This window comes from Lissotriton vulgaris, chromosome 8 (assembly GCF_964263255.1).
Source record: "Lissotriton vulgaris chromosome 8, aLisVul1.2, whole genome shotgun sequence".
NCBI classification, from domain to species: domain Eukaryota; kingdom Metazoa; phylum Chordata; class Amphibia; order Caudata; family Salamandridae; genus Lissotriton; species Lissotriton vulgaris.
The window spans coordinates 368,365,234-368,377,491 of record NC_141696.1 but is presented as its reverse complement, the minus strand read 5'-3'; the positions used below and the strand labels follow the sequence as shown (position 1 = coordinate 368,377,491).

Here is a 12,258-nt window from a genome sequence, read left to right as displayed (position 1 = left end):
TAGAACATGGATTCCAAAGCCTTTAATCAATGTGTTTTCAAATGCCAGACCTTTAAGCAATGTTTCCACAAATGCTAGATTCTCCTGATAGGATCTTCTTGTACTTGGAATGCAAAGCCACTATGCCTCTGGACACTTTGACTCCTATCTTCATTCAGAAAGAAAGCTGCCTGAATATCAAGAAATGATTCAATGAAGATATGTGCTTCTAAAAGATCTAGTCAGGGCACTAGAAATTCACTAAATTCAATCCAACCTAGAATTGGATTGATCAGCTCATTCCAGAGGCTACAAAGCTGCTTGTTCCAGGGTGAAGAAATCCCACTTCCAGGCCCACATCACCAAATTCTCAAACTCCGCTAAAGGGAGATTTCCGGTCTACAGAGAAGTGTTTTTTTCTAGTTCTTCTCCCAGGTTGCCTTCTCCCTCACAAGATTTCAGCCATTAGTTTCTAAGGCAACCTTCACCAATAATGTACATATCATATGGGCCCACGTCTCAGACATTTTAAAGCCTCCTGGCCTTGGCCTGGCCCTTCTATCCCTCTCTGGGCTAGCCCTCTCTTTAAAATTGCCACAATCACTAAATCTACCATTTTATTTTTCAAGAACCCCTCACCTTATAGGGATATTGGGAGTGCACCATGCCTTCCCTACAATTATCATTCACTTCATCAACACTTCTTTTTCCTGTGGAACCATTCCAAGCTCTCTGGAACCATTCCATTCCAAAGACTATGTCATTATCTAACTCATATACAAATTTCACTGCTGATCTGTGTGAACTAGCAATTTACAGAGCCATCGGAGATCTTATCTGTATAACAAATGTGCTTGAAACTGATATAACTGCTATCACCCACTAACTATCCACCCACTTGGAATCTATGAAGCTGTTAGGTGGCTTTCTGTCGGATTACAGTCTCTGACTGGCACAGAGCCGACACTTAAACATCAGGAATGACTTCCTCAGTGCCCTTGATCAGGGCTGTATTTGCGCACACATCCTTGTAGGCCTCTTGGCAGGCTTTGACAAAATTGACCAGTGTATCTTAATCAAAGTACTGACTACATCAGATGCTATGAGCAGGAGAGCACTGGCTTCTTTCACTTTCTTCCTGCAGAACTGCATTCACCAGTTCAATATAGGACCTCTCCTCTCTAACACAACTGACACTAAATACGGCGTCCTTCAGGATACTGCCCCGTACCCAACTGCAGTTCAATGTCTACTTGGCCCAACTGTTGTCATTCTGTACTCCTATACTAGGGTATTACATGAATGCATCTGGTATGTATGGGCCTTAATCTTGTCTTTTCTGCCATCCTGTCTAGCCTTCTGCACCTCAGACCAGAGGCATTTGATCAAGTCCTAGGAGTGCACAAGTCAGTACAAAATAAAGGTTTGCGACTTTCAATTACCTTCAACTTACTGGGAAAAGTGGCATGCATTTCAAATTCCTCACTCTACACAATTTTACACACTATTCATCTTCTTCTGTACTTGCTTCATTCTTATTTTCATATCTTTTGGGCCTTAAGCATCATCACTGCTGCTTTTTAAGTGACACCCGTGCCTTTGTAGTTGAAAACTTGGGTTTGATGGTATGTGGATGTGCCTATTCAAGTGGCACCTGCTGAAGAAAACACCTCTTTCAGCTTCAAGAAACCCTTTATTAAGTCTACTATTAACAGCTTCATACTTGGCCCTTCTGACCTTCACAGAAATCTTCACAACCATATTCCACCTTCAAACCAAAATCTCCCATTAGCAACCTTATCTCTTGCTTCCAGCAATATAAATATCTTACCAATAGAGATCATCTGTGTTGTCAAGGTTGTTGGAGGTCCATGATTGAATGTTCGGCCACTTTCAGCCTCTATGTGTTGAACTTTCAGGTTCACTTCTAATTATTTCACAACTTAAATTACAGCCTCCAGTGAAACCTTCAACTCATACTATCAGTAAATGCCTGCTACAGTTCTTCATTCTGTGTTTCCTGCTACAGTTCCCTGCTAAAGTTCCTCCCTCTGGGTTGAAGTTCACAAGTTCTGTTATGTGCTATATCTAAAGCGAGAGCACTCCCAAAGGATTTAATTAGACCATGGGAAGGGGAGGTAGAGGAAGAAAATGTATCAAAGTAAACAGGATTTCTTTAAATGTAAACAGTGTTTTCATTGTAGTTTTTATTTATAATGTGCATGCTCACTCATAGGTATCATGTTACTACCAACCAAGAAAAGTGACACTGGAAGGGAATAGCAGATGATGTTTGTCTTCATACCTCTATCAAACTGGAGATGGTCATCTATTAGGCAGGGGGGTAGGAAGCGGGGTGCGGTGGGTGCAGGCCGCCACGGGTTTCAGCACTGAGAGGGGTGACAAAATGGCAAAAATATGTGTTTTCAAAATAAAATAAATATTTTGGTGCTCACAAAACTTTAAAAAAGAATATATATATTCAATATTCAATGTGGGGGGGGGGGTGACAAGAATTTTTCCGCACCAGTTACCACCTGACCTTGCTACGCCACTGCTATATAGGCATTCTCAACAGAAAGACCATTCACAGTTCAAGCCTCAGGACATGAAATGGTGCTCTACCACAACAGGAGTATTGGAAAATAGAAACTTTGAGGGAGTACAGAGCTTGTTTTCAGTTATTTCCAGAAACAAAACAACCCATTTCAGTTGTTTTTAGAAAGAGTTTAGCCTGTCTCTTTTTCTGTAAGATCAAAAAAAAGGGGGAGGTAGAGGGATATGCTAGGTCCACCCTCCTGTTCTAGATATAGACATACGAAATCCGAGATCTCGGATAGAGAACCTAACAGTAGAGATAGATTTTCGCTCCACATACAACACTGCACAACACATAGTTCCTCACAACAGTGCTCCTACGTATTTCGCAAGTCGTAGCACGCCTCAACCTGCAGCGGGTTGGGATGGCCCCGATCATGAAGCATGTCACTGTGGGGTAAACCCTGTGAGTGAGGGGGACTCAAGAAAGGACACTTTTCCTTTTGTGCCATATTTTCTATCTCACACTGAGCGAAAATCTATCTCTACTGCTAGGTTCTTTTGCTGTAAGATCATTCGAAGTATCTTTGTTGTTGCCCGGTGACTGTGCAGGCCCTGTAATCACTGAGCATTCCCAGATTTACACTACAACCCTACAAACCACACCAAATCAATATATATTTTTAGGGAACTTGATCAGCACTTTACTGCCCTTCTTATATGCTTTATTCCACCTGTGATTTCATGTGGTAATAGGACAATGTTTTTCAGAAATCTTTCATGACCATCAGTGTTGTCACAGTCACAAATAAGTACAGGATGGGACAGTGTAGGCCCTGTGTAGGAGCTGCACCCTATCTAACCTCTCCCTCGACACTACTCTCATACTTATACATTCTTTACCCAGTCTATAATACAAGTTTGCCTAGGCATTGCCTTAGGCACTTTCTAGAATACTTCCCTTCAAGACTGGTGACTCTGCTAACCTCTAACTTTTTTTTATATGTATTCCACATGTCCACATGTACAACCTTATTAGAGTTTGTGACCACACTTGAAAAATAGTCTCTTCTATTCTATTCTATTGTATTCTATTGTATTGTATTCTATTCTATTCTATCCTATTCATACTTGTTGAGGTCACTATCACCCAAACCGAATGATGTTTCTGGGAATGATTCAAAAGAGGGGAAGATACAAGGAAGCAGCAAAGAGAAATGTTTTGGAGCTTCTCTGAAGCCAAGATAATGGTCAGTGAGCTTAAAGGACTGATGTAGGGAAGTCCAAAGCTTCAAGCCAAGGAATGAAAATGACCTGCCACCAAAGCAGGTCCTCAACTTTATTTTGTATTAACTTATTTAAATGTTTAAATATCATGGTCATAATTCTAGGGGATGTTAGTTTGTTTTACATGGAAAACAGAATGGATCAGGGCGCAATTAAAAAAACTATTTGAATTATTCTGAGACATGGGAAATACAAAGAAGGTTACATATGTCTTGCACTTTTGGCGACTAACAGCAGGTTAAGGAAGTGGGACACGGAGGCAAGTTCAACGAGAGTGATAGTTACTACAGATATTGGTATATCTAGACAGCAGACGCTTTGTTTCCGTGTGTAATTATTATGTTGAGGTCACAGATGGTAATCAAGGTGTTGTAAACATGCACAGAAGTTGATCTTGGTGTGGTCAGCTGTTTCAGAAGTAGGGTGCTTTTCAGGTGGCAGTTGGTTTGTGATTACAGGCAAAAGCAGACCATTCCTTGCTGTCTCTAGAGTCATCATCGAACCCTTTTTTAACTAAAGTAAGGACGACATGTTCTCTTTGAAGACCAGAGGTCATGGAGTACACACTCTTACCCTTGTGACCATGCATCACACATGAAGCTGATGGCATGCTATGTTTTTTTTGTGATATTAAGTTCAAAACATCCTATTGTGCCCCATATTCTCACTGGTGTGATACCATTTCCACTCGCATAAATATACCTAAACATGGTTAATCCTCCTATTCTATCAGTACTTTCCATATACAAAAACAGACTTTTTTTACTATATCTGTCAATTTTAACTATCTACACAATCTTTATTCATGTAAACCTTGCACTCTATTAAAAACACAAAGTATGGCACTGACTCTTGTAAGTGCAATCATGCGTCTGACTCCTTTTAGGCCAAATTAGTCTGGCTCATTCTTCAGAACCGAAAAGCCCATCCACACGATTACCTCTCTCATGGCCATATGTATCAAGGAACCAATTTGCGATTCTGTAATAGCGATTTTTAAGAAATCGCTATTTCAGAATCGCAAAATGGTATGTATCAAGAAAAATGCATTTTTTAGCGATTTCTTGATATTCCTTAATCGCGAATTTGCAAATTGCAAATTCGCAATTAAGGAATACTTTCCCATTCATTTCTATGGGCCAGGAGGCCCATAGGGAGGAATGGGAATTTTTCTCAATTTTTGCGAATTCGCAATTTGCTAATCGCAATTTGAGAATAATTTCAAGGGTGCAGGGGTGTCCAAAGGACACCCTGTTGCACCCCTGAAATAAGCATAGGTGCACATGTGGGGCACATACATGCCCTAAGGGCATGTATGTGCGTCACATGGCACTTTGAAAAATGCAAAAATGTGCCTTTTTCAAGGAATTCGCAACCTACCACCAACTAGAAGTTGGTGGTAATTTGCGATTCCTTAAGGCCATTTAGCACATTTTTTTGCCTTCTTACATTGCATGTAAGGAATCGCAAAATTTACTATTCCATAAATGCAATCGCAAATTAAGGAATCGCAAATTTTGCGTTTCCTTATTTTGCATTGGATTTTCCTTCATACATATCATATTGCGAATTCCCATTCGCAAAGGCGGAAATTCTGCGAATTTCGGCCTTGGCGAATGCGAATCTCAATGATACATATGGCCCTTAGAAGCATCTTATCGCTACAGTACAGGGTTAAAGGTCAACTTAAACAAGACAAAAACTATGTTGGTGTCAAGCGGTATAGCAGCTCGCCCTATACTCTGCACAGAAGGATCTGCCCTGGAGTCGGTTACATTTTTGGGTGTCATACTAGATGCGAGTGGCTCACTTAAGAACCAGTGTGGTGCACTACAAAGAAGGAATGATTCCTTAAATTTAGCATTTGATTCACTCCCGAATAGTTTAAAAGGGCTGTCCCTCAAGCCACTATTACAAGTTATGTCAGCTAAACATGTTCCATCTTTGACATACAGCATGGAGATTTTTAGAGGGGAGGCTGATAACATTATAGATATGCTTGTGCCAGGAACTGTCCATCACCTGTTCAATTTCCCTCAGCAGGCATCAACCAGCACAAATCGATTAGAGGTTTGGCTTAGTAGACAGTACCTAAACAGTACTTAAACAGCTTAGGGGCATACTTGAAATTCTGCCACGAACTGAATGATAATAATTCCACACTTATGAGTTGTTTGGGAGGCAATAAGTGATTGCAAACACACACAGGTCCCTGAATATTTTAATTTGGCTTCATCTACGTTCAAGGCAGAACAACTAGGGGCCTTATCCCTCTCCCAGGCTGCATTTAATAGAGTTATCAATAGGTGCCATAAAGAAAATGTCATCACCATTGAATAGAGAGGCGTTGAAGAAAAGATCCCATGAATGGATGGTAATTGCAACATATGTCTGGATGTATAGAACTGTATGATGCATTTTAAAATGTGGAACAGATGAATTTTCTTTTTAACGCCAGGATATACCTGTTTTAACCAATACATATTTTAACATGTTCTCCTTTTTTTTTTTTAAACTGAGATTTATTTTATATTGTGAACTTTTATGGTTTTATGTAAAAAAACGAATAAAGTACTTTTGAATTGAATTGCAACATATGGCATGTTACACCCTCAGAATTATCTAGGGGACCTGGATGGTCTCCTGAATGGTCTAAATGCAAAGCTGAAGCTTATGAGACTCTGGCTTGGCAATTTTCAATTTTTCAGTGACACACCAGCTTGGAAAAAAGCTGAGTAGTGAAATGTCATGCCGCCTCTGCAACTACAAAAGAGAAGATATTTACCATATTGTTTGTAGTTGCCCAGCATTATCAGCTGGACGCAGAAGCCTCTTAAAGCAGCACTTTAATCGCCAGGCTATACGAACATGCCACCAAGCAGTAATAGCCTGCTTGCAGGGAGAAGCTTTACAATTTACTGGGAGCTTTTTAAAGTTCGGAGATATAGCAGAGGCAATTGGTTAATAGTGCCTAGTAAATAGCTCTTACTGTAATTATTCTATTTATTCATGAAAAAACACTTGAAAGGCCAGATAAATAAATTACCTACCAGGGCAGGTAAATCTTAAACGAGTGGAGGGAAGTTTTTAATACACGAGTAATTGTAACACCATGAAAAAATAGGGCTTAGTATTGGCAAGCCTTGAGAGAAATTTTTATAATAGGCACTATGTACCTTTAAGCTTTGTTTGTGGTAGATTCGCTCGGTAACACTAGGTGAAAATAATAAACTGGCTAAGACCCTGTATGCTACACATTAGGAATGGTTAGAGCTACTCATAGTGTGTAGTAAGTTAGTAATGAACAGAATAAACGGGGTACCGTAGGTAAGAGCAAATAGTAGGCGGGTTGTCAATCAATCAATCAATCAATCAATCAATCAGGGTTTTGTAGAGCGCGCTACTCACCGGTGAAGGTCTCAAGGCGCTGGGGGGGGGGGGGGGGTGATTGTATGTAAATGAGCCATCCTGTGTATTTTTAAGGCAAGGACTGGCTGACAAGGTATTTTTTGCCAGTGGTTTGGCAGGGTAGAGTATTTGTACATGGTGGTCAATTTAATCTGTTGAAAAAAAAATTAAGAAAAGTAATATCTACAGCAAAAAATTGAAAAGTGAGATAGATTTTTTTAAAATACTTTGTATATGACTCACCAACTTATCTCAGCTTCATGTACCCCCCACCCCCACCCACCCCTCTCAAATCTACAAAAGAATCGTTTATGCTTAGGGTTAAGGGAAAACAGGAGAGTGAGAGATAACCCAGGTAATAAATATACTGTTTTATAACTTCCTGGGTCCAACAGCTATTGTCTGTTTTTCACCAGGAGCCTGAGTGGCTCTCAGAGAACCTGCCCTATCTGCACTCTAAGTAGTTAAGATTTGTGTTGCTCATTTCAGCTCAGCGGCTCCTATTTCTTTGGGGACAAATGACTTTCAATATCTCTATCAGCAGTTAAAGTAACTGCTCTGCTGTTAGATATTGCAAAACCAGATATGAAATTGACTTCCTCATAATGTGCACGCTGTGAACACATGAATGATATACATGCAGTAAAAAGGCCATTATCTTGTGCGTCAGTAACATTTTGCACGATGACTGGTGACTATTAAGTTCACATTTTAGATCTGCTCTGCAGGCAGTTAATCAATGTATTATAAATTACAAAATGCACAAAAACATATATAGTAGGGATTTGTGTCGGCCAGTCTTCCTCTCGCATTAGTCTGTTCAAATGTCATTCACGTTTTGCGTCCACCCATCACAGCATACAGCATGTGGTCATGTGGCAGGCAACTTCAGCATTTGACTATCTTAGAATGCTGTGGAAATTTGTGGCATTTTTCCTGCTCCCATGTTTACATCCAACTAAAAAACAGGCGCACTTAAGTGCCAGGACAGGTGGGCCAATGATTTTTGCTTTCTATACTTTGTCCTAATTCATTCTTTGTTATCCTTGTGTGTTTAAACTATGCCTTCTAGTTATACTAATTTGAAAGCCAAAAGCACAAATATTAATTATATTTTCCTGTGATGTGAAATAAAATTAAAATGGGTTTTTGCACTTGTTCTAATAGACTTGCCACTTAGGAAGTAGGAGTTTTGTTCTACCAAATTATATGGAATAATTATTTATTTTTAATTTAAATGATTTATTGTAAGCATGTGGATGCCACGGTTAGATGGCACCTTCATTTCTGTTGTATTCGCTTTATTTTTGTGGCATATACTTGCAACACAATAATAAAAATAAAAACAATTAACCATCTCATCAGCTTGACTTGCACTTATTATGTTATGGAAATAGCTCATTTTAGCACCATTGTAATTATTCAATGCATTCTTGAGTCAGATACCTACTTCGTTGTGCTGTTCCGCAAATACTCTACACAGTTAAAATGACCTTCTGCAAATGTTTGATGTTTGACAGTGTGAGACTAATAGCTTCCAAAACTAGAATGCCTCAAATAAGCTGTGCAGGCACCTCCAAATCATTTCATCCTTTCAACAGCCTAGAAGAGTGCACTACATGTAACCTGGGACTGTAAATTAAATGCTACTAGTGGGTCTGCAGCACTGACTGTGCCACCCACGGAAGAAGCCCTCTGAATATGTCTCCGGCCTGTCATTGTAGAGCCTGTGTGTGCAGTTTTAAAATTGCATGTCATCCTGGCAAATTAAACATCTTGATGATCCAAACCTTCCTTTTTATAAGTCACCCCAAGGGTAGGCCATGGACAGCCCAGAGGGCAGGGTGCAATGTTTTAAAAAAGCAGGACATCAACTTTTAAGTTGAACAATTCCTCGTAATGAAAAACTCTTAGATTTGTTTTTCACTACTGCAAGGCCTATATCTCCCTTAGTATATCATTGGTATTACCTTATTACACTTTTTAAGCATAATTGTAAAATGGGAAGATGTGACTGGTTCATGTATTGTGTCTCTGGAATCCTAATATAAAATCCTATTATGGTGAAGTCGGATTTTAAATTACAATTCAGAAAATGACACATTTAGAAAGTTGGCATTTTATTGCCTTAGCCATTTGGTTCCTGCAGCCTGTCTCTGGTCACATGACTGGGTGTAGTTGGCAGCTGGACTTTTTGTATTCCACCTAGACACTCACACATAATGGGAACTTAGGGTTGACTGAGTGGGATATCCTAATAGGGTGGGAGTGAGGAGCTGGATCCAGCCTCACTTACACCTGAAAAGGCTGTGTCCTGTCCCCACACAAAGGACTGCTAAACCCCCTGTGGTTAGTCTGGAGCCAGGGCTGACATGGCTGTCCATCTGTGCTCTTCAAAGGCTTGTCTTTGAAGTCTACCACACTTCAAAGGCACTACCGGTTATGCGTACTGGACCTTAGACAACACCAGTTCAGTATACGTCTGTACCTGTGGCTGCTGAAGGAATGCCACTCTGCTGGGCTGCTTCTTTGAAAGACGTGTTGCCCTGCTCTGCTGACCTGCTGCCCTCCTTGACAGGGTGAGAAGGACTTGACCTGCATCACTTGAACCCAGAACCTAGAGTGACTCCAAGTCTGGTTAGCTGGCTCCTGATCTGAAGCCTCACGAACATAACAGGCTTCCAACAACCTTGCATCTGTACTTGGATACTGCTAGCTGTGAGTTTAACCTGCCAAGTGGTGCCACTAAACTCCTGGACCCTTGGAAGTGGGCCTAAAAGTGCTTACCAACGGAATCAATACATTTTCTCTGCTGAGCAACTCATCCTCGAGCAGAACTGACACACTGCTGCTGCTGCATGGCGTGGGCCTGGTGCAGAAAGTCCCCAGTGCAAACTTCAGAACCGACGCATCGCCGATGGTGTGGCGCTTCTCCAATCCAGGTACTCGCGTCTCTCGTCAACGGCAACTCAAAGATGGCTTTGGCATTGCAGCCTCGCAGCTCCTCAGAACCAATACATCACCAGCTGCACACCCCTTACTTGACGCCCGGACTTCTCACTGCAAGCCCCGTTGACGGAATCCTTGACATCAATGTAACTGGACCTCGCACCGCAGCCCACCATATCTCGCACCAATTGCATCGCTTCGACTGCACAGTGCTTCTGAGCCTATTGTCCATGCAATGCTCCACAATCAGAATTTAAGGTACTATGTTCAGAAGACCTAACCTGGTCCTTGTAGCAGGTCGGCAATTCATCGCAGCCGGCCTGAACTTATGACTTTGTTCCAGTCCGGCACGACCAGATATCGCTTTTTGGCACTTTGTGCTTTTGGCACTATTTTACCCTAAAAAAATGTATTCAATTTCTCCTGTTTCCCAGACTGAATTTCTGTTGTTTTAGTCTAGTTGTATTTATTACAATAGATTCTATTTTTCTAAACCTGGTATGGGATCTTTTTGTGTAGTGTTTTCACAGTTTTTACTGTTTGAAGTATTGCACAAATATTGTACACATTGCCTCTAAGTTTAGTCTGATTGCTATGTGCCAAGCTACCAGAGAGTGAACTGAGGTTAATTTAGGGCTAGCCTGTATTTTACCCATATTAGGATTGTGGTTGCTGCATGATCAGGGTTCATATCCCAGTCAACCAATTACCCAAGTTCAAGCAGTCGTTCACAATGTGTCTGATGTGGCCTCCAAAACTGATAGCAGCACTCCAAGTGAAAAACTGTGAATGACGTTTAATTTTCCAGACCATACACTCAGAATTAGACACAGGGATTAAGATGAGACCTTGCCAGTGATGCCAGCTATCTCCATTTTCTGCTGGTTTTAGCATCGCTTCCTAGACAAATAAATATTTCTTTTGCCCTTTCCAATGTTGCCAAATTGTTCGCTCACTTTGAGGTCATCCTGTATGAGAACTGGAGATGTTCAAAGTAAAGAAAAATGTGCACATCCACTTCCTGTGCTCCAACTCTTGTGTGAATGAGTGTGACATTTACACCATACCTATATGTGCCGAAAAGGTTTTGTGAATGCAAGGGAAGCATGCAGTGCATATGCTATACCTCTTCTTAGTGTTTAAAAAAGCATGCATTGCTCCTTCACATATTGTAACTCTTTTGTGAGTGGCAGTGGAGCATATTGCATCTGCATATGCTGTACCTGCAACTCAGTGTTTACACCGCACTACCTTAACAACGCTGCCATTACAACGCAAGTCGTTACTACGACTTGCGCTGGATGGCGCTGTTGGTTAAGGAATATTGTAATTTTATATTCCAACACCTTCCCTACTGTTACGTGGACTGGTGTTGGAATATAGAATTATAATATTCCACAATCCACGCCCTCCAACGCAAGTCGTTGTAACGTCTTGCGTTGTAATGGCAGCGTTGTCAAGTACCACGATCTAAAAGATCGCGTTGTACTGACATACATCCGCATCTCGGATGGTGTGGATTGTGGAATATTATAATTCTATATTTCAACACCAGTCCACGTAACAGTAGGGAAGGTGTTGGAATATAAAATTACAATATTCCTTAACCAACAGCGCCATCCAGCGCAAGTCGTAGTAACGACTTACGTTGTAATGGCAGTGTTGTTAAGGTAGTGCGGTGTAAACACCGCGTTGTAAACGATGTTCCCCCTGCATCTCTGTGTTAGGGAGGCTTGTAGTGTTGCAACAGTAGTCCAATCTGCATTAATGAAGTTTGGTCAAATCATTTAACTTGACAGAAACCAAAATGAGTGCCTTGGTGGGTGATTGTTTTTCAACTCAAAACATCAGTTTAATATTAAGACAGCCTCTTGTGGCACCCAGTGCCATTTTCCAGAAAAAAATGCACCTTGAGTACAAAGCACAGTTAGGTGCATATTAGAAGAAATGTCTTAGAGCAAATTCTAAATCAACCAATGACGAATCCTAAGTGACTGAGCAGAGATAAGCGAGTTAGTGCAGCATCTTAAAAAGGTTAATACATTTGCTTACATTTGCTATTAGGAGCAGTAGAAAGAAGAATTGTTTGGTCACAGC

The 12,258-nt window shown here is 40.8% G+C and overlaps 1 long non-coding RNA gene across 1 annotated transcript in view; it reads left to right on the top strand.

Moving 5' to 3' along the window:
* The first annotated feature begins 8,043 nt into the window (after positions 1 to 8,043).
* Positions 8,044 to 12,258, top strand: part of LOC147697057 (uncharacterized) — a 58,709-nt gene continuing 54,494 nt past the window's right edge. The window contains exon 1 of the long non-coding RNA XR_015299137.1: positions 8,044 to 8,203. This is a non-coding gene — a long non-coding RNA (uncharacterized LOC147697057). The remainder of the gene's footprint in view (positions 8,204 to 12,258) is intronic.